We start from the raw sequence: 22,093 nt of genomic DNA, 5'->3' as shown, positions 1-22,093 counted from the left end.
ATTCGTTTGGCCATTAAAACAATCAGATAATCACTCCTTCAGCCCTGTCACACATCACTGCAGCAGACCTGAAAAAATAGGTACTTTGAGTGAGAGCTCCGGAATTTCCATCAGTCCAACATCCTCCTCCCCTATGGTGAGCATGAACATGTTCTGATAGCTTCTTCATTCCTCCTAGGGCTTGCTGGGTATACTCCTGTTTTCTGTGGTTGGCTGTTTTTTTGTTTGTTTGTTTTTGTTGTTTCTTCTTATTATTCTTTTTTGTTGTTTGTTTTGTATTTTGTTTCTGTGCTTGGTTTTGCTTCTCTCTCTCTCTCTCTCTCTGTCTCTCTAGCTATTATAGTCATCTATTTCTTTATTCAATTAGAATACAAGAGTCCATACCTCTCATCTTCCAAAGGCAGTGATGTCACCATTAGAACACAAACTCCTCCCACTCCTGAAACAAATCACAGGGTGACTAAGTTCAAAATTCCAGGAACTAACAGATCAGAGGCCACCTCAAACCATACATGAACAGCAAAGCCAAGGACACAAATTTCAAAAGACACCAAAAATAAGTCAAACCAAAAAGAACCACGGCAGCAAAGAACAACAGAAGTCCAGAAGTAAATAAAAATGAAGAACACATCCAAGCATTAACTGACACATTTATCACAGGAGTGAAGAAAGCTGTTGAGAGAAATATGATCAGAAATGGAGAAACAACAATTGAAACTCTGAAAGAAACACTAGCTGTCTCGGGGTAATTAGGAAGCTGAAGGCTGTAATAGCTGAGTTAAGAGCACAGCTAGCTGAACAAGCTAATACAGTATCTGAACAGGGTAACAAAAGATTTGAGCTATCCCTTCACTAGATGGAGGGATAAAAGTTGTCTTAAACAAAATGTTACAAATGTAACTACTGTATTGTACTGTCTACTGTGAACCATTAATCCACTCAATAAAGTTTATTTTTTTCACACAAGCAACAGTTAATGCAATCAACAGTCACCAAACCTGCAAGAAATTTGAAAAAGGTCTCCTTTCCTATAAACAGTAACATCACCAAAAGCATTCCATTTACCAGAACACTCAGAAAATGTCAAAATAATGGCACTTAAATTCTCTTTAATCCATAATATCAATAAATGTCAATGGCCTGAATTTCCCCATTAAAAGGCACGGAGTAGGAAGATGCATTAAAAAAAAGCACATCTCAACCATATATTCACTACAGGAAGCCCACCTAACTCAACAGGCAAATACAGACTCAAAAGGAAAGGATGGGAAACTATTATACAAACTAGTGAACAACAAAAAAGGGGGAGAAAGACTATTTTCATAACTGATACAGTAGAATTTAAAATAAGTAAAATAATAAAAGATGGGGATGGAAATTACATAATGCTCAGACGATCCATCAACCAGGAGGATGTAACAGTTATTAGGATTTATGCACTTAATGAGTGGCCATGTAAATACGTCAAACATCTACTAACAGAGCTATGAAAATACATCAGCACAGGAATAGTAGGAGACTTTAACACCCCACTTTTGTAAATTGACAGGACATCTAGGCAGAGAGTTAACAGAGAGACAAGAGGATTAAAGAAAGAGATAGATGATAGATAGATAGATAGATAGATAGATAGATAGATAGATAGATAGATGATAGATGAATGATAGATAGATGATAGATAGATAGATGATAGATGGATGGTAGACAGATGATAGATAGATGATTGATAGGTGGACTAAACCTACTGGACATTTTCAGAGCCCTTCACCCCCAACACTGGAATACATTCTTTTCTAGTCCATAGGGGACATTCTCAAGGACAGACCATATGTTGGGTCGCAGAGACAGTCTCAGCAAATACAAGAGCATTGAAGTGATCCCAAGCTTCTTCTCAGACCTCGATGGAATTAACCTAACACTTAACAACACAGAAAATTAGTAAAGGTCTCAAAATATGGAAACTCAACAGTACACTCCTTAACAACAACTGGGTCAAAGAGGAAACTAAAGGGAGGGAAGAAGGCAAGATGGTGACCATATAGCAGTGCTGTGACCGCTCTCTGCTGAATGAAGACAAGAAAAATGCGCGTATGGAAACTTCGTGAACCACTAATAACTGGAATTCACAGAATTAAGGTGCTTGAATTCACAGTGAGTAACTCCCAAAAGTAGAGGAAGAGAAGCCCGTTGAACACCAGCGTGGAGGCAAAGGCAGTCTAAACGTACAGACAGATCCCTCCCTCATGAGATAGAGTTTCCTCCACAAACATAACTAAAGCAACCAAGGCTGCACTAGAAGTATTTCCTCTGCCCCCTGAAAAATCTAATCTGCTGCAGTGGCCCACCCCTCATCCATTGAGGACACACTGTTCATATCCTCTCCCCATTTTTGGATGATATCATTTGTTTTATGAAATAAAACAGTGGAATAGAGCTGAGAGAACCCAGAAATAAGCCTCCCCCACACCTATGATCACCATATTTTTGACAAGAGGGCCTAAACTATTAAATAGAGAAAGAAGAATCTCTTTGACAAATAGTGTTGGGGAAATTGGGTTGAAATTTATAGAAGAATGAAACTGAAGATTGCACATTTCACCAAACACAAAAGTAAACTCTCAATGGATTAAGAACTTGGGTGTTAAGTAAGAAACTGTCAAATACCTTGAGAAAAATATTGGCAGAACTCTTATCCATCTAAATTTCATAAACATCTTCAACGATATCAATCTAATTCCAAGGAAGACTAAAACAAAATTAAGGTAAAAAAAATAGCAGGTGGAACTAAAGGTCTTCATGTTGGAAGAAACTTGGAAGTCTATTCCCAGGGGACTATGACTAGTAATTTTTTCCTGAGCCCCACAGATAACATGCAGGTGGGCTCAAAGTATTGTCTGGGAAGATGGCGTCAGAGTTGAGAATAGGACAAAGAGCTGGATTAAGGCAGAGAGTAGCTCCAAAATATGAGGAAAGTATATGAATACCATTAACTATAAACTGCATTGATCTGACATAGGGCCCGTATCTAATTTAAGAGAATTGGAGGGGAGAGGAAGGATCATTCCTCCCAAAAGTCAGTGCAGTGAAAATGGAAATTTAATTTGAATTATGTAATTTTAACAATGAACTGTTTTTATTAAGTGTATAATACCCAATAGCATTTATTATATTAAGGATTACTGTATTAATTAACCTACTGTCTCCCCCTCCTCCTTAGTAAGTTCTGATCTGTGGTCCTAAATTTAAACTAGAGTTCTGGAATAGAAGACTAGGAAAAAAAAAAAAAAAACTTAAGTATAGACTGTATTGCCTGGAGAAATTAAAAAAAAAAAAAAAAACCTGAAAGACAGCCTTCAGGAATAACCCTTGGGTAAAGATATCAAATGACGTGTACATCTAAAGGGAAAGTCAGGCAGAGAGGTATGCTTATTTTCTCTTGGGTCACTTGTTCTGGGAGAAACTGACTGTGATATTATAAGGTCATGGAAAAACTTCCATAGAGAAGAATATATAGTAAGGAACTTCAGTCCCATGTGAACCATCTCAGAAGCAAATCTTCCAGCCCCATGGACTCTTTACATGAGTGTGTGTTAGACTGATCTCTCAGCTGCAGTCAAATGAACGTCTCTGAACCAGAACCACTTAGCTAAGTAAAGTCTGTACTCTTGATTCATAGAAAGTGGGTAGTTAGAAATATTTCCTATGCTACTATTTAAGGGTGATTCACTATGTAAATAATACTTAGTTAACCTGTGTTATTTTTTAGTAACAATTACTTCTATTAAACTATGTAACATTTTGATTATTATATAAATTGTCATTTATGGAACATAAACACACATATGGAGAGGGAATTCCATCTGTTCTTCCTAGTGATATGTCCTCAAGCATCTCCAACTGATTACCAGTAAACATTTATTTAATAAGTGAAATGCCTATCAGGCATCCAAGTAGTAGTTTTAAGTAGACAATTAGATACACAAGTCCAGTTTCACTGGTGGGATTCTTGGAACTGAATAAGGTCACTCAGCACTTTAGCCAGAAGGAAAAAACATCCTAGGTAACACCCCTGTAGCTCTTCAACAATTAGCAAGAAAGAGCTAACAAAGAAAAATTTTTAAAAAGTTATGATGAAGAGAAAAATAATTTACCATAAAGTGATAGCAAAGAATACAAAGAAATTCTAAATTGTGTGCTAGACACTGGAAATGTATTACCTCACTTGATTATCAAAATAGCTCTGTGAATTATATTTTATTATGCACTGTTTATAGAAGGAAATAAATGTCCTTGGAAGCAATATGGCCCAGGTCACATTGTGAAAAAGTAATAGAATAGGGAGTTGATTTCAGACCAGCATAGCATCAAGTTTCTCCACTAAATCATGCCCAAATTAATGCTTAATAGTTGACTGTTTTTGAAAATGTGGCCGTATATTATTCTTTTTTATAATTCAAAATTTTTTCAGTTAATATGATATAGTTGCCTGTAACCAAATACAGAGGTTATCACTTACGAGCAAAATGTGAAGATTTATACCACAAGAAATACCTGGTTTCCAGAGTCATGCAGATCAAGAGATTTTCATGCCTGAACCTTCAAATTTCCAGGTTCAATCTCCAACACCACCATAAGCCAAAGCTGAGCAGTGCCCTATTAAAAAGCAAAACTAAAGAAAACAAACTAACAAAATATCTGTTCTCCCAAATGACTCTTTGAAGAAAGTAGCTCCTTGACTTTCTCATTTGCTTTGATATATTCTGTGACTTTACCTAATACTGCAGGACACCTGAGTAAACATCATAAATTTTATTCAGTGAAGGAGAAAGCTTTAGCCATAAGTAATGATTATATCGTATGAAAAGAGTAGTCAAGCATGATGTTCCTTGGGTGACTGGCAATTGAAATTATTAATCATTTAATTGAAGAATTCACTTCAGAGAAACTTGTGAACAGAGATCATGGTAATATTGTCCTGAAGGGTTCAATTCATTTTCTCTAAGAGAGGAAAAGTAAACTGTTATTTATCATCATAATAAAAACTCATCATATTCCAAAATGCCAATAACAGTAAGATAAACTTTTGGTATCAAAATGCTATATTTCAACCTAGCAATTTTCAGCCAAGCATACTTAAAGTACCTGTGCATGACTGATTTTCAGCTTCATGACAGAATGACTAAATATGCTAGAAAAAAAAAAAATCTCTGTGCCTGTTGTCATTCATGAGCCCAACCAGGTATACTGACCCAATTTCCTCAGGGAATCATATGTCCCTTTATCTACATAAGCATAGTACACATAAAAATTGGAACAAACAAACAAACAAAAATCTCTGCTTACAAACATATGTATAGACATTTGTGTATAATCATATGTAGTGGTTAAATCATATATATTGTAATGCTAAATTTCCATTTGTATTTCTGACATACTTAAACTGAAAGAGCCTCCAAATGGTTTTCCAGTTACATTCCCCTCAAACTTAAGTAAGTGCATAGCTGTCAAGAATTGTTTTCAAAAATTCAAATGCATTTATGTCACAGTAGCTACTCAAAACCTTCAATTTCTCACTTTTAACTCTAAGGTAAAATTGAAGTTCCTGGCGTGTCATACACTCGTCATGCCATTCCAGCAGTATCTCTCAACCCTTCCTACTTTACAATATACACTCCAATAATCTTGGCTTATAATTAATTTTCTACTCATACAACTCTCTGTAGTTATTCATACTTCTCCATCTACCTTAAACAACTTTTTATTATTTTTTATTTATGATTTAATAATTATCAAGATTGTAGGATAAGAGGGGTACAATTTCATACATCCCACCACCAGAGTTCCATATCCCATCCCCTCCATTGGAAGCTTCCCTATACTGTATTCCTCTGGGAGTATGGACCAAAATTCTTTATGAGGTGCAGGAGGTGGGAGTTCTGGCTTCTGTAATTGTTTCTCTGCTGGACTTGGGTGTTGGCAGGTGGATCCATAACCCCAGCTTATTTCTATCTTTCCCTAGTGGGGTAGGGCTCTGGAGAGGAGAGGTTCTAGGACATATTAGTGAGGTTATCTGCTCCTGGGAAGTCAGGATGGCATTATGATAGCATCTGAAACTTTGTGGCTGAAAGACAGAAAGATATAAAGGAGGACAAATTGTTTAATAATCAAGAAACTAAAGGTAAGAGTAGAGAAGATGCAACTAAGGGTCTTTGTGTGGAAAGAAGATAGGAAGTCTATTTTAGGTATATTCCAAGGGGCCCGGGACTTCAGTTATTTTTGCCTGAGCCTGACAGCAAACATGCAATTGGCTTTTTAAGTATTGTCTGGGAAGATGGTGTCAGAGTTGAGAATAGGACTAGAGAATGGATTAAGGCAAAGAGTAGTTCCCAAAGATTGACCCATGGGAGGCAGAGTAGGTTGACCCAGCCACCCTTTGGAGAGTAGGGCAGTCCCTATCATGGCTGTTCTACATTGAGGACACGGTCCTATATAGGCCTGCAAAGGGCTTATGATGATATACCTGATGGAAGTGACCAGTGATGGTGGAGTGTTGGTATGCTTCTAATTCTGCTTCTAAAAACCCCTTCTGTTTCATTGGTTTAAACCCCCTGGTTAACACTGTATTCTATTTACATAACCACTGTTACCTAAGCACCACTGGTTTAATTCCCACTGGTTCATGATGTCTTTTTGCTCCACCCCTCTCGTAGTACACCCTGATATGCACGTCACTTTTCGCTCCACCCTTTCTGCATCACATCCTGTTTACACCCTACTTGGCAAGTACATATATAAGGACAGGATTGTGATTTTAGTTTAGTTTAGATGGCTTAGATTGTGCTGCGTTCGGCATGAATAAAGAGATACTGTGTACAGCTCAGGTATGAGTCCCTGGTCGTCTGTCTCCCGCCCGCGAAGCTAGCCCGGCAGTGGAGAGAGGGATCAATTAAAGGTCTAGGCCAAGCATATCCTTTAACAACAGTTAAAGGAGGCAACCATCACCAAGCCTGCCCTGAAAGAGGTTCTAAAAGACCTCATAAACAATAACATCACTATAATACTTGCCATATATCAGAGCAAATACAAAATTGTTCAATCATGGCACTGCAGTACATTAAATCCATGATATCAATAAATATCAGTGGCTTAAACTCACCCATAAAATGGCACAGAGTGGATCAGAAAACATAACCCAACCATATTCTGCTTGCAATAATCCCATCTGATCCAACAAGACAAACACAGACTTAAAGTGAAAGGATGGTAAACTATCATACAGGCTAATGAACACAAAAATGGCAGGAACAGTAATTCTCATCTCTGACACCATAGACTTTAAATTAAATAAAGTAATAAAAGATAGGCAAAGTCATTACATAATGATTAGAGGATCAATCAACCAAGAAGATTTAACAATTATTAAAATTTGTGCACCCAATGAGGGACCATATAAATACATCAAACACCTACTAAAAGAACTGCAAAAATGCATCAATAGTAATACAGTAATAATGGGAGATATTAACACCCCACTCTCACACTTAGACAGATCAACAAAGCAGAGAATCAGCAATGAAACAAGAGAATTAAATGAAGAGATGGACAGACTAGACGTCCTGGACAAGAGAATTAAATGAAGAGATGGACAGACTAGACTTCCTGGACATTTTCAGAGTTCTTCACCCCCAAAAACTGGAATACACATTCTTCTCAAATCCACAGAGAACATCCTCAAGGATAGACCTCATATTAGGTAGGCCACAAAGACAGTATAAACAAATTCAAGAGCATTCAAATCATCCCAAATATCTTCTCAGACCACAGTGTAGTAAAGCTAACATTTAACAACAAACAGAAAATTACTAAAAGTCACAGAATTGGAAACTAAACAACATACTGCTTAATAACTGCTGAGTCAGAGAGACACTTAAGCAAGAAATTCAAATGTTCCTGGAAAAAAATGAAAATGAAGACACAAGCTATCAAAATATCTGGGACACAGCTATAGCAGTATTGAGAGGGAAACTCATAGCCATACAAACACATATTAGAGAACAAGAAAAAGCTCAAATAAATGACCTTACTGCAAACCTTAAGGACTTAGAGGGAGAAGAACAAAGGAACCCTAAATCAACCAAAGGGATGGAAATCACTAAAATTAGAGCAGAAATAAACAACATAGAAAATAAGAGAACCATACAAAAGATCAATGAAGCTAAATGTTGGTTCTTTGAAAAATTAAACAAGATTGACAAACCCCTAGCCAGACTCACTAAAAAAAGAAGAGAGAGAGAGAAAGAGAAAAAGAGAGAGAGAGAAAAGTCTAAAATAAATAGAATTGTAAATGATAGGGGAGATATCACATCTGACACCATGGAAATCCAGAAAATCATGCAAAACTTCTAGGAAGAACTATATGCCACCAAGTTAGAGAATCTGGAAGAAATGGAAGAATTCCTAGAAACATATGCCCTTCCAAAACTGAACCAAGAACTACAAAACCTAAATGCACCAATCACATACAAAGAAATCGAAACAGTTATTAAGAATATTCCCAACAACAAACATTCTGCACCAGATGGTTTCACAAATTCTACAAAACCTTCAGGAAAGAGTTAATACCTATGCTTATAAAGTTTTTCCACAAGATTGAAGAAACAGGAACACTCCCTTCCACCTTATATGAAGCCAACATCACCCTGATACCAAAAGCAGATGGGACACAACAAAAAAGGAAAACTATAGACCAATATCTCTGATGAACATAGATACCAAAATATTAAACAAGATCCTGGCCAACCAGATACAGGAGTATATCAAAAAGATTGTTCATCACAACCAAGTGTGCAAAACTGGTTTAATATACATAAGTCAATCAATGTCATTCACCACATCAATAAAATCAAAACCAAAAACCACAAGATTATCTCAATAGATGCAGAGAAAGCCTTTGACAAAATTCAACACCCATTCATGCTATAAACACTAGAACAAATGGGAATAGATGGGAAATTCCTCAAGATAATGGAGTCCATATACAGCAAACCTACAGCCAACATCATACTCAATGGACCGAAGCTGAAAGCATTCTCCCTCAGATCAGGGACTATACAGGTCTGTCCATTATCACTATTAATCTTCAACATAGTATTGGAAGTTCTTGCCACAGCAATCAGGCAAGAGAAAGAAATCAAAGGAATGCAGATTGGAAGGGAGGGAGTCAAGCTCTCACTATTTGCACATATATGCTAGTATACATAGAAAAACCTAAAGAATCCAGCAGAAAACTACTGGAAGTTATTAGGCAATATAGCAAGGTGTTAGACTACAAAATCAATGTTCAAAAATCAGTGGCATTTCTTTATGAAAACACTAAATCTGAAGAAGAAAACATCCAGAAATCACTCCCATTCACTGTTGCAGCAAAATCAATAAACTACCTAGATAAAAAGGCTAACAAACATATGAAAAACTGTTCCAGGGCGCTGATTGTCAGAGAAATGCAAATGAAGACAACACTGAGATACCACCTCACTCCTGTGAGAATGGCATATATAAAAAGGACAGCAGCAACGAATGTTGGAGAGGCTGTGGGGACAGAGGTACCCTTTTGCACTGCTGGTGGGAATGTAAATTGACTCAGCCTCTGTGGAGAGTAGTCTGGAGAACTCTCACAAGGCTAGATATGGACCTTCCATATGACCCAGTAATTCCTCACTTGGGTATATACCCCAAGGACTCCATAACACCCAACTGAAAAGATATTTTTACACCTATGTTCATAGCAGCACAATTCAGAATAGCTAAAACCTGGAAGCAACCCAGGTGCCCAACAACAGATGAGTGGCTGAGAAAGCTGTGGTATATATACACAATGGAATACTATGCAGCTATTAAGAACAATGAACCCACCTTCTCTGACCCATCTTGGATGGAGCTAGAAGGAATTATATTAAGTGTGCTAAGTCAGAAAGATAAAGATGGGTATGGGATGATCCCACTCAATAGAAGTTGAGAAAGAATAACATAATGGAAAACTAAAAACAGGATTTGACTAAATTTGGAGTAGGGCACCAAAGTAAAAACCATGGGATGAGGATGAGGGTGGATATTCAGCTTAATGGGGCAGGGAGATGTGATGGGACACAATCTTTTGGTGGTGGGAATAAAGAAAGAAAGAAAAAACACTAGTATAGCCACAGGCCCTTTGGAATATAACTAAAATATGCCTACTAGCTATCTACAAAATGGAGGCCCCCCCCCAACTCTTCATCTTCACTACTCCAGCCTTTAGGTCCATGACTGGTCAACACCATTCCCACTGCCAAAGGTCTGTGTCTTATCCCCAAACACCTACAGTGGAGTTGAAAATCTGCCTTTTCACACACACACACACCCCACCCGAGTCTTTTACTTTAGCACAATACTCCAAACCTAGTCAGATTCTGCTTTGAGTTTCCCTTTCTGTTTTTCTTCCTCAGCCTCTGTTTATGAGTGGGATCATCCTATATTCATCTTTCTCTTTCTGACTTACCTCACTTAACATAATTCCTTCTAGCTCTAGCCAAGATCGGTCAAAGAAGGTGGATTCATTATACTTAATAGCTGAGTAATATTCTCTTGCGTATATATACCACAAATTTATCAACAACTCATCTGTTGTTGGACACCTGGGTTGTTTCCTAGTTTTGACTATTAAGAATCTTGCTGCAGGAGCTGAGTGGTGGTGCATCTGGTTGAGCAACATGTTACAGTACGCAAGGACCCGGGTTCGAGCCCCTGACCCCCACCTGCAGGGGAAAAGCTTTGTGGGTGGTGAAGCAGTGCTGCAGGCACCTCTCTGTCTCTCTATCTCCCCTTCCCTCTCTATTTCTGGCTATCTCTATTCAATGAATAGATAATAATAAAAAAAACTTTATAAAAATGTCGTGCTGCTACGAACATAGGTGTACACAATTCTTTTTGGATGAGTGTGTTTGATTCCTAAGGATATATCCCCAGGAGAAGAATTACTGGGTCATAAGGAATGTCCACTTCTAAGCTTATAAGTGTTCTCCATACTGCTCTCCACAGGGGTTGGACCAACTTAGATTCCCACCAGCAGTGCAGGCAGGTTTCTTTGTCCCCACAACCTCTCTAACTTTTGTCGTTGTGCCATTTATACCACAAAAGAAGGAAAAGTCAAGAGCAGTGACTGACGTATATAATGCTGCTTTGATTTGTTTTCACTAAGAACTAGGACTTAAAAGAAATCATTAATTTTAATTGGCAGCTGTGTTTTGCTAAACGACTGATTTGTGGTATCCAATATTAATAGGTGTAAGAATCATGAAAAAGTGTCTTTAAAAGTCTTAGGTCATCGCTACTACTCAAATCTACATGGCCAGCATTTTGAAAGAAAAATATATTTGACTCCCTTGAGAACCATGTAGACCTGATGCTTTAAAAAAAAATGTCAAAAACCAGTGTGCACAAACACTATTTTAACGTACTTATAAGACATCATCTCTCCTGGGATCTTTTGCTGAAATAAAATATTTACCCATTTGTTTGCCAGGGTGTGTCTTTTGTTTACGTCAACCAAGTCTGCAGATCTATTCTGATAATACAAAAATCAAAAGAAAATTTAAATTATAAATTGATGCAAGGCAGATGAAATCTTCTATACATGAGGTATATAATTTATATTACAACTAAGCACTTAGAATTAGGAGCTGTGGGACTATCAGCCAGGTTAATTATCAGAGATTCTATGATGTAATATTACCTATTGGGGGGGAAATAAGTGAGTTAAAGAAAATATAAAGTCTCTGAGAGTAACATGAATGTAGGGGCAGGGAAGAGAATTGATGGGAATTTGGCAGGGTAGCAAAAAATATTTACATTGAAATTTAATGTTTTAATTTAGGGCTAATTTTTTTTCTATTGGGGGATTAATAGTTTACATTTGACAGTAAAATACAGTAGTTGGTATATGTGTAACATTTCTCAGCTTTCCACATCATAATCTAACCCCCCCCACCACCACCCATCAAGGTCCTCCTCTGCCATCCTATTCCAAGACCACTTCCCCCATCCCAGAGTCCTTTACACTGGGGCAATATGCCAAACCTAGTCTGAGTTCTGCTTTGTGTTTTCCCTTCTGTGCTTATTTTTTAACTTCTATGAGTAGGATCATCCCATATTTATCCTTCCCTTTATGGCTTATCTCTTGACATGATTCCTCCAAGATCTATTCAGGATGAGCTGCAGAAGGTGAATTCACCATTTTCAATAGCTGAATAGTATTCCATTGTATACATAGACCACAGTTTACTCAGCCACTCATCTGTTGTTGGACACCTGGGTTGCTTCCCAATTTGGCCTGTTACAAATTGAGCTGCTATGAACATAGGTCTACACAGATCTTTTTGGATGGGTGTGTTTGACTCCTTAAGATATATCCCCAGGAGAGGAACTGCAGGGTCACAGGGTAGGTCCATTTCTAGAATTTATGGCTATCCTTTGATTATGAGCTTTCCAGAGTTCTTTGCTGAAATTAAATGTGTCACTATTGTTTTAAATTTCTTTATTGGGGGATTGGGATGCATTGGATCGACCTTCTCGTGGTGCATCCCGTGAGTACCCATTCATTGGGGAAACTGACGATCCTTCCTAGCCGACTGAATCCACATGGATCCCAGTCACTTTCAAAGCCAGCAACAAGCAGCTCCTGACAGCTTTCAACCTGACACTGTTGACTGGCTACGGAAGAAGGGCAAACGCTAGAAGAAGAAGATTGGGGGATTAATGGTTTACAGTTGACAGCAAAACACAGTAGTTTGTACATGCATAACATTCCCCAGTTTTCTACATAATAATTCAACCCCTGGTAGGCCCTCTTCTGCCACCATCTTCCAGGATCTGAACCGTCCCTCCCCCCACCCCAGAGTCTTACTTTGGTGTAATACAAAATGTGACACTATTACATCATATAGTGTTATACTTGTGTATTTTCCCTTTGCTTCTTTCTCAACAGAATACTGTGTATCATATTCTTTCCTTCAACATATTCTAAAACAGAAGTAAGGATCTGGAGCTCATAGGCTTGCTTGCAGGATTATTATTTTTTTCCCTTCACAGAAACTCTGGTAAGGTTAGATCTGACAGACAGTGGAGGGGAGAAAAAGTGGCATCTTACACAAAAGAGAAATTCATATGAGCAATGAGGGGAGCAGGAGAGTGAAGAAGAAATTTCTAGAGCGTCAATTATTAAGCAGGGAAATCTGGAAAGCTAGGATTGAACAAGATAACACTAAGCATTCCTTGGGAAACTGTGACTGACCAAATTGATTGTACCTTATATTTTTAACTCTGTGCCCTGTGGAATGCTGGTACTTAAAGTGATGGACAACCATCACCCAGTCTCATCTGTGATTTCGTCAGAAGTGTTTTAACCCTGAGCAAAAGTATATAGAAGTATCATGTTTATTAGGTTGGCTCTATTCTGAGTTTTGACATAACATAAAGAAGGCATTGAAAAGATGGTCACTTTAACTTTTCTCCCCAAATCAAGCTTCTTTCAAACTGTGTTGTTTGAACTTTCTGGGTATAGACACCAAGATGATAATTAAAGGTGAAAGATTTACTTTTTTCAAATGCCTTTTGGAGATGAAGAACCAGGAGTAGACAGGGAGTCTTTAGACTGACATGTCAATGATGTCTGTAAAAGGAAACAGGAGGAGAGTCGGGTGGTAAAGCAGTGGGTTAAGCGCACGTGGCACAAAGTGAAAGAACCTGAGTAAGGATCCTGGTTCCAGCCCCCCAGCTCCCCACCTGCAGGGGAGTTGCTTCACAAGTGGTGAAGCAAGTCTGCAGGTGTCTATCCTTCTCTCCCCCTCACTGTCTTCTCCTCCTCTCTCCATTTCTCTCTGTCCGATCCAACATTGACGACATCAATAACAACAACAATAATAACTACAACAACAATAAAAAGACAACAAGGGCAACAAAAGGGAAAATAAATAATTTTTTTAAAAAAAATTTTAAAAAAGGAAACAGGAGAAGTAGGTGGAAAATTATAATATTAGTATTGGTCTATGGTGTGTTTAGCAGAGTTGCATAGAAGCTTTAGATGCTGAAAAGGCTCTTTAGGCACAGAGTTTTCTATCAAAAAATTTCTCATTGGAAATGAATTATCAGACTCTAATACCCATCCAGACTTCCTTTGGAGCTGACAGAGGAGAGCATGTCTGTAGCTCAGGCAATATAGCACTATGTTACTTGCAATGGACAAAAAACCCTTTCTCCGTGAGCAATCTGAGCAATGAAACTCAGATTCCACTCCTTTCACTGTATAAATGAACTTGTTCCTACAAAATTGGGTTTGAGATCCACTGGATCCCAGTTGATCTTTCTACCTAAGAAAAAACTTACAAGAGCAAAGTTAGACAAATTATAGCAGTTGACATTCCTGGATCTATTATTCATTTCCAATACTCATTCTCTACTAGTCTCTGTAACGTAGCTAATAGTAAGATTCAAAGTCATATTCCAAAGCATCTATATCCTTATGAGGGCGAAACTTTTACATTTTTCTATACATAGTCATGTGTAGGCAAAGAAGTGCTAAAAAAAAAAAAAAAATCACCCATATCAGAATCTAGGTTCTATTGATATTTCTTCCTGCTTCCACTGTTCAAATAATTTCATACAAGTGCTCATTCACCTATGGCCATTCCCAGTTTCACTCCTAAGCCTTCATCTCCTTGTCTTTTTCCTTGACTAGCTTCTCAGACCATCTGCCACTGTTCAAGCTCTGCATGTATTCTCACCTCGCACCATTTCTCTTTCCACACAGAGTGGATGACCAGGTGTTCCACTTGCCTCTGTTCATTGGAAATATTTTTTCTCACAGCTACATTCCAAGGTATGTCCTGAATATGGCTGTATTAGAACTACTGTTTTTTTATTTATTTGTTTGTTTGTTTTTAATTTACACACACAACTCAAACCAGCCAACCTGTAAGCCAAAGTCAAGTTTTTGCCTCCTTCCACTATGTGTCCATAGGTACAAGTGGGGAGGGATCATGAAGTGTTGGATAAAAAAACGAGGGTCGTAGCTAACTGCTTATGTAACTCACTAGTTTTCTCCATTCCTGTTTGAACACAGCTCAACTTTGAACATTTCCATCTGAATGCTGTTGTCTCTGTGACTTCATGGATCTGGTAGATCTGATAGAATCCAACCAATAAAGTAGAATTTGGAATGCACGGTTGCTTGGTGCTCAGTGTCCCATGACCAGTAGTCCCACTCTAGACCTGTCTTTGGTAGGAACCCGTTTATTATCTACCAGGTTAAATCTCCACGCTAAGACCACTATGGAATTTTACGTAGTAATGTCAATTCATACTTAGTACCTCATAAGCTTCAGATTGTCTAGGTATCATTCTGGTCCTGAAGCATAGCCCCCCTAGTATAAATACAGCCAGGTATATTTGGAGAAAGCACTGCAGTCTATACCTGTCATGATGGTTCATGGTCCTTCTTCCTTGGGGCACTGACCCACCTTTCAGTCAAAAGTTCCTGAGCCTGAAAACTGATTCAAGTGGAATATCTTGACAAAAAACAATATGACTTCCTATGAAGTGGTCCACCTATAATTTTTCAAATATGCATATAACCTTTCAATTACATATATATTAAACACCACTTTTGTTGGTTGCTAGAGGTCAACTACACAGTTTGCCTGTTTGTCACCCATGTGACCCAGCTTGGAGGCTGGGCCCCACAGCACTGAGGGACACTTAGACCCTATGGTATCTTTCTCTCTCTCTCCCTCTGTCTCTCTATCTGAAAAAAAAAGTCAACTTGGAGCAGTGAAGCCCCAGTGAGGAAACACAGATACAGAATAAAAATCGAATAATATCTGTTGTTTTCGCCGGACTATGTTGTTTTCGCTGGGCTGGCTTCACGGGCGGGTAACAGACGACCAGGGACTCATGGTTGAGCTGTAGGCAGTATCTCTTTATTCATGCAGGACACAGCACAATCTAAACCGAGCTAAGCTAAACTCAAGGTACCCTAAAACTCACAATGCTGTCTTTATATATACTTGCCAAGTAGGGTGGAAACAGGATGTGACATAGAGAGGGTGGAGAGAAAAGTGACTGGTGAAAATCAGTGTGACAAGGAGGGGGCAGAACAGTCGAGAATCCTATCACTGAACTACCAATGCCCTGGAGGGAGGGTGGTGCTTGTTAACAGTGGTTATGTAAATAGAATGCAGTGGTTATGTAAATAGAATAGTGTTAAGCAGGGGGGATTTAAACCAAATGAAACAGAAGGGGTCTCATGCATACCAACAAATTTCAAACTGTGAAAATATATTACTTAATCTTACATGGTTTTATAAACAAATGCAAATCAATTTTTTTAAGTAGAATAAGATAAGAGGGTTCTGGAACCTTCCATGTTGTAATGCTTTCTGTGTATTGGTCACATAGCTGGGTTATTTGGAGTTAAGGACAGACAGCATCATACTTATCATTGTTTCATTAAGAGAGAAAACCAGAAATTTTATTTGGTAGCTAGTTTCCAACCACTTGGATCCTCTTGGTTGAAATAATCATTGTTCAATTAATGCAAATTCCATACACTTATTTTACTACCTTCAAACATTTTGTTGTGTCTAAATCACTCATGCACCAGATACAATTTAATTGCTTTACAGCCTAACTTCATATTGAAGTATATTTGCTTATTTTGTTCCATTTAAGATTCTAAATGTGTTTTTTGGAAAAAAAAAAAAAAAAAAAAAAGAAAGGAAGAAATGAGGAAAATAATAAAGGAGAGAAAGCTGGTGATTTTTGGAAACAGACCTCTAATTTTGAATGTTGCCAAGAAGAAGAAAAGACATGTCATTTGTAAAGTACCCACAGGGCCCTAAAACATGATTAGTCAAATACATAAAAAACATTTACAGCCCTTCTCTTAATTGTAACAGATGGTTGAGAAATAAATTTCTATTTCAAGCTAAAGAATGTTCCTGAAGCTTTGACTGGCCAGGGTGGTGTTTCATTGTTCAGGGAAGAGTGTGTCTGTGTTAGGGAGTGGTTAGAATAGATCCAACTAGCTACCTGGAACTACTATTACTGAAATGGAAATTATTACAATAATAAAGTGTCAGACTAAGAAAAAAAAACAACACTTCCATATTCTTCTCATTTTACACATTAAAAAAAAAAAAAAGCAACTCTAAGGTCTAGATAGGTTAAACAGGTTTTTACCAACCCACATAGCTAATTAGTTGCAGAGCTTGAACCCAAATTTGAAACGTCTGGTTTCTAGCCAATGCTATTTCTGCTTAACCAATGTGTGTGGTACCTATAAGAATGAATCTCAAAGTAATATCTTGTATACACCCAAATCTTTTCACTTCAGACTCTACTAGGTCTGTACTATCCCCCTATGGTAGCTGATGAAACAGTTCTAAGGACTTATGAGTTCTTACAGAGCAGAGTATGGGGTAGAGACCTGAGCTTTGCTTTTGGAATTATAGACCTAAATTCTGACTCCAACATGGTCTTGCACTAGCCATGTCCACCTTGATGATATACAAATTACACTAAGTTTAACAGTCAATAAAATGGTATTAATATCAACATCTCAAAGTTCTATAAAAATTGTAAGACCATTGCTTGACACAGTTCTTGGCACATAGCAAATACTCAATAGACGCTAGGTGGGTCCATTCTCTCTGGCATTAACTTAGTGTGCAGATTCCCTAGGTGTCAGCTTGCATTGCAGGAGAGAGAACTTACTCAGTGACTTGGGAGAGGAACCAGGAACTCGTGGCTGAGCGGGAATGCAATGCAGTTCCTTTATTGATCAGAGAAAACACAATTATATCTTTTGAAACAGAAGTGGCAAGTCGGAGAAGGAAATGGCTAGGAGAGGGGGTGGAAATGAGTTCCTCCAGGTAAATCTCTCTTCCCAACATGCCCTTTGCCTCTCTCCACCCCCTTTCCTAGCCAATCCCATTTCAACTTGCCACTTCCAGAGTCCTCCCATAAAAGTCGCTTGTATTTCCACTTTCGCTTTTTTTGCTCTTCTCCCCCACTCAACCTGGAGAAGGGCTGGTGGGCATATCAGGAGGCAGCCATTTTGCTAGCTCCACATGGCTTGAACCACTGTGCTCTCACCCAACTCTGGGGCGTCCACGTGAATAAAGATATGTGTTCCTGAACTGCCACAAATTCCTGGTATCTTCTTTCTCCCCCGTGACGCAACCCGACACTTAGGTATATGTTTTCAGCATGACTTTAATTTGATAAGATTTGAAGAAATTCTTCCATGCTATGCAAGCCATATTAGCTCTCATATCTGTAACTCAGTGTAGGGGGTGTGAGGGCTGTAATAGAGTCAATAAAAAATTGGAAAATGCATATGAAATTGCACACATGAATTGATACATCAAAACATGTAAACTTTGAGTTCTAGAATTCTTCCACTGCAGACTCAGCCTTATGGGATCTTTCAAACATTAACTATATTCAGAACCATGTAAAGATTCAGTTTACTACTATACCTCCACTCCTATATCTGAAAATAAAAAAGTCTCATCTTCCAATCATATTTAACTTTCTCTATGTATATATAGAGAAAAACAGCAAAAACAAGGGGCCAGGTGGTGGCACACCTGAGTACTCACATTATGATGCACAAGGAACTGGCCCCACCTGTAGAGGTAAGCTTTATGAGTGGTGAAGCAGGGCTGCAGGTATCTGTCTTTTTCCGTCCCTCTTTATCTCCCCCCTCCACTCTCAGTTTTCTCTGTCTCTCTCCATGAATAAATAAAAATTATTAAAAAATATTTTAAAAACCAGCAAAAACAAATCAGGTGAGTTCATATTGTGGGAACCTGAAGTTCTATGCTCTTTACCTGTTGTACATCAAGAAACCAAAGGACAACTAAAAATTCTGACCGAGTGAGGTTGTCATTACTATTCATTTAATATACACAGTTTTTGTCCTTGTTTACTTATCTTTATCAATTTATGTTAATTCCCAAATTGTGAATTCTCTGAATCCAACAATCATTTTGATTTTTTGACCCACTGTTTAGTATCGGCTGGCTCATAATATGTGCTCAATACTATTATGGTTAAAACCCATGTCAGGCTGATTGTCTTCAGAATAGTGGATTTAGTACAGCTGAGAATCAATTTTCCATTTTGCTATGAATAGATGAGGATCTAAAGGGGGAAAGAGCAGTTTGCCACTTTTCCTTTTTTGCACTGATAACTACAGAGAGAAAGAAATGGAAGACATGTGGTGCTTGTTCTGATCTTGCCAAACTAGGCAGACCTTTATAGGAAGAGCAATGTCTGAAAGCTAAGAAGGTTATAAGAAGGCATCTTGTGGACCTTAGAGGATGAGCTTGGGAGATGTTGTGCAGGCTCAACCACCAGCATCATCTACCTAGAGTTAAGCAATACACTAGTAAAAACAAATAAATAAATAAATAAATAAACTGTTTAAATTTAGGGAGAAAAGTCTAGTCCAGGGGCCAGATGGTGGAGCACACCTGGTTGAGTGCACATGTTACAGGGCACAAGGACCCAGGTTTGAGTTCCTGGTCCCCAGGAGAAAAGGGAGAAAGTTTTGCTAGTGGTTCTGTAGTTCTACAGGTGTCTGTCTGTCTCTCTCCTTTTCTGTCTCCCCCTTCCCTCTTGATTTTTGGCTGTCTATATTCAATAAATAAAGATACAGAAAATAAGGAGTCTAATCCAGAAGACCTCAGAGTAATAAAGTAAGTGTCCAACCCTATCACTGTGAGATAGGAGAGTTCAGAGTTCTGAGTAAGTAGTGTAGGACATTACAGCATCCAGCAGTTTTGGTCTTACCAAAAGGATCAATCCCCAGGACAGGTGCAGAGAATCTCCCTTCAAGTCGTTTTGGACATCAAATATTTGGCAAACATATCATAGCAGATGAACATGAAATAATTTATTCTGAGCTCATACAAAATCCCTTTTGGGAATTTCCAGAAATAATTATGCTTAACCCAGAAGTATTAAGCAGGCCAAGTTTTCTACAAAAAATGCAAATTAGAGATCAGAGTCAGAGGAAACTGAATGTTAAAGTTCACACAACTTCACACGTAGCCAACACTACGTGAGGCTTGAGGCCATTAGGTTAGATAAAAAATTTAATGATGGAGTGAATAATAAATCACCAGAGTATAGAGATCTAAGTAGCTCGCTTTTATGAAACTTTAATTTTTATTTTCATTACCAGGCCTAGCCTTTATAGAGAACTTTGAACTTACTTTTTTTTTTTTTTTGGTTATTACTGGGGCTCATTGCCTATACCAAATGGTCATTATTTTTTTTTCCATTTTGTTGTTGTTACTGTTGTTGGATAGGACAGGGAGAAATGGAGAGAGGAGGGGAAGACAGAGAAGAGGAGAGAAAGATAGACACCCACAGACCTGCTTCACTGCTTGTGAAGTGAACCCCCTACAGGTGGGGAGTGGGGGCTCGAACCAGTCAGTATTTTTGCGCCGGTCCTTGAGCTTTGTACTATGTGCGCTTAAACCGATGTGCTGCTGCCTGGCGTCCAAGCTTACATCTTAAAACTATTTTAATTTATTTATTATTACATAGAAACAGAGAGAAATTGTGAGGTGGCAGAGGTGGACACCTGCTGCCCTGCTTCACCACTTGTGAAGCTCCCCCATACATGTGGAGACCAAGGACTTGAACCTGGGTCCTTACACACTGCAATGTGAGTGCTTAACCACCAGATGTGTTTTAGATAGTGATTTTATTTTTAAATTTTAATTCAACAGATATATGACATAGGCTTGATTTCTGAGCCTATCATTTTTACCTCAAATCACCAGCAAGCCTTTTATAACATAGAGCATTCATAGAGCAATAATCAATAAACTCTGATTCATCCAACACTTAATATAAAGGATGCAAGCAGTGTAATGTAGTTTCTCACTAGGAGTTGGAAGAAGCAGTTATCAACTAAAGCAAAATGTTCTGCTTAGCCTTGTTAACTGAAGGAAGCAACAAGAGTGGGGAGAGTTTTAAAAAAATGATGGGACATTAATATAGTGTATCTATTCTATTTGGTAACTGCCTATGAGATGCTAAGTTGAAATATCATCTAACATTTTGCCAGCAGGGGAAAAAAATAACAGCAGATGGGCCAAACAGAAGGCAGAGCCAAATCATTTTGTTGTCTTTTCGATGTAGTTTTTTTTCTTTTTCAGTTTCATTACGGATATGACTGTGATAGATACTACATCAAAAAAAAAAAACCTTGTATCAGATAGTCTCATAATTATATTACACATCTATTTCTTCTAAGGCTACTTGTACACAAAGGATATTACAATTAAAGTCATTTCTGGGAGGGATAGGTGAACTCAAGCCTCTATGAGAAGTGCAAGAATACTATGTAAGGTTGCTAAAAAATAATAATAATGAAACGAAGAAGCTTCTATCGGGAAGCTGAATATTGTGATACCACTTCCCTGTCCTTGATGTTAACTTATTTTACCCATGAAGAGTCTTATTAGGTATATGCTAGCTCGAATATTGTTTAATTTGTCATCAGGAGCTAAGTGGTACAACAGAAAAGACAACAGATATGGGGGGATGACAGGCCAAGTGATGGGAAATTCAGCCAATAATTTCTCCTCCAAAGGAAATGGTTGGACTTTATAACCCCCTGAATTCATTTCTTGCAGAAGCTGTCTATGGCCTCGCACTGTAAAATTAGAATGCCATCTGTTTCCTGGATACACATAACCTTGTTTTTTTTTGTATATATTTATTTATTCCCTTTTGTTGCCCTTTTTTATTGTTGTAGTTATTATTATTGTCGTCATTGTTGCATAGGACAGAGAGAAATGGAGAGAGGAGGGGAAGACAGAGGGGGAGAGAAAGATAGACACCTGCAGACCTGCTTCACTGCTTGTGAAGCGACGCCCCTGCAGGCGGGGAGCCGGGGGCTCGAACCGGGTTCTTTACGCCGGTCCTTGCGCTTTGTGCCACCTTCGCTTAACCCGCTGCTCTACCGCCCGATTCCCATAAC

General features: G+C 38.3%; 1 long non-coding RNA gene across 1 annotated transcript; it reads right to left on the bottom strand.

Annotated features, from left to right (window-relative positions):
• Positions 1-4,794: 4,794 nt before the first annotated feature.
• LOC132540703 (uncharacterized) lies at positions 4,795-15,187 on the bottom strand. The gene is made up of 4 exons (XR_009551867.1): positions 15,123-15,187; positions 14,814-15,001; positions 11,543-11,599; positions 4,795-4,998 (listed from the first exon to the last, which is right to left on the bottom strand). It is a non-coding gene; the product is annotated as an uncharacterized LOC132540703 (long non-coding RNA).
• Positions 15,188-22,093: the final 6,906 nt, after the last annotated feature.

The sequence above is a fragment of the Erinaceus europaeus genome, chromosome 10 (genome assembly GCF_950295315.1).
Source record: "Erinaceus europaeus chromosome 10, mEriEur2.1, whole genome shotgun sequence".
Lineage (NCBI taxonomy): Eukaryota > Metazoa > Chordata > Mammalia > Eulipotyphla > Erinaceidae > Erinaceus > Erinaceus europaeus.
The sequence above is the reverse complement of the archived record's forward strand: the minus strand, read 5'-3'. Positions and strand labels throughout refer to the sequence as shown.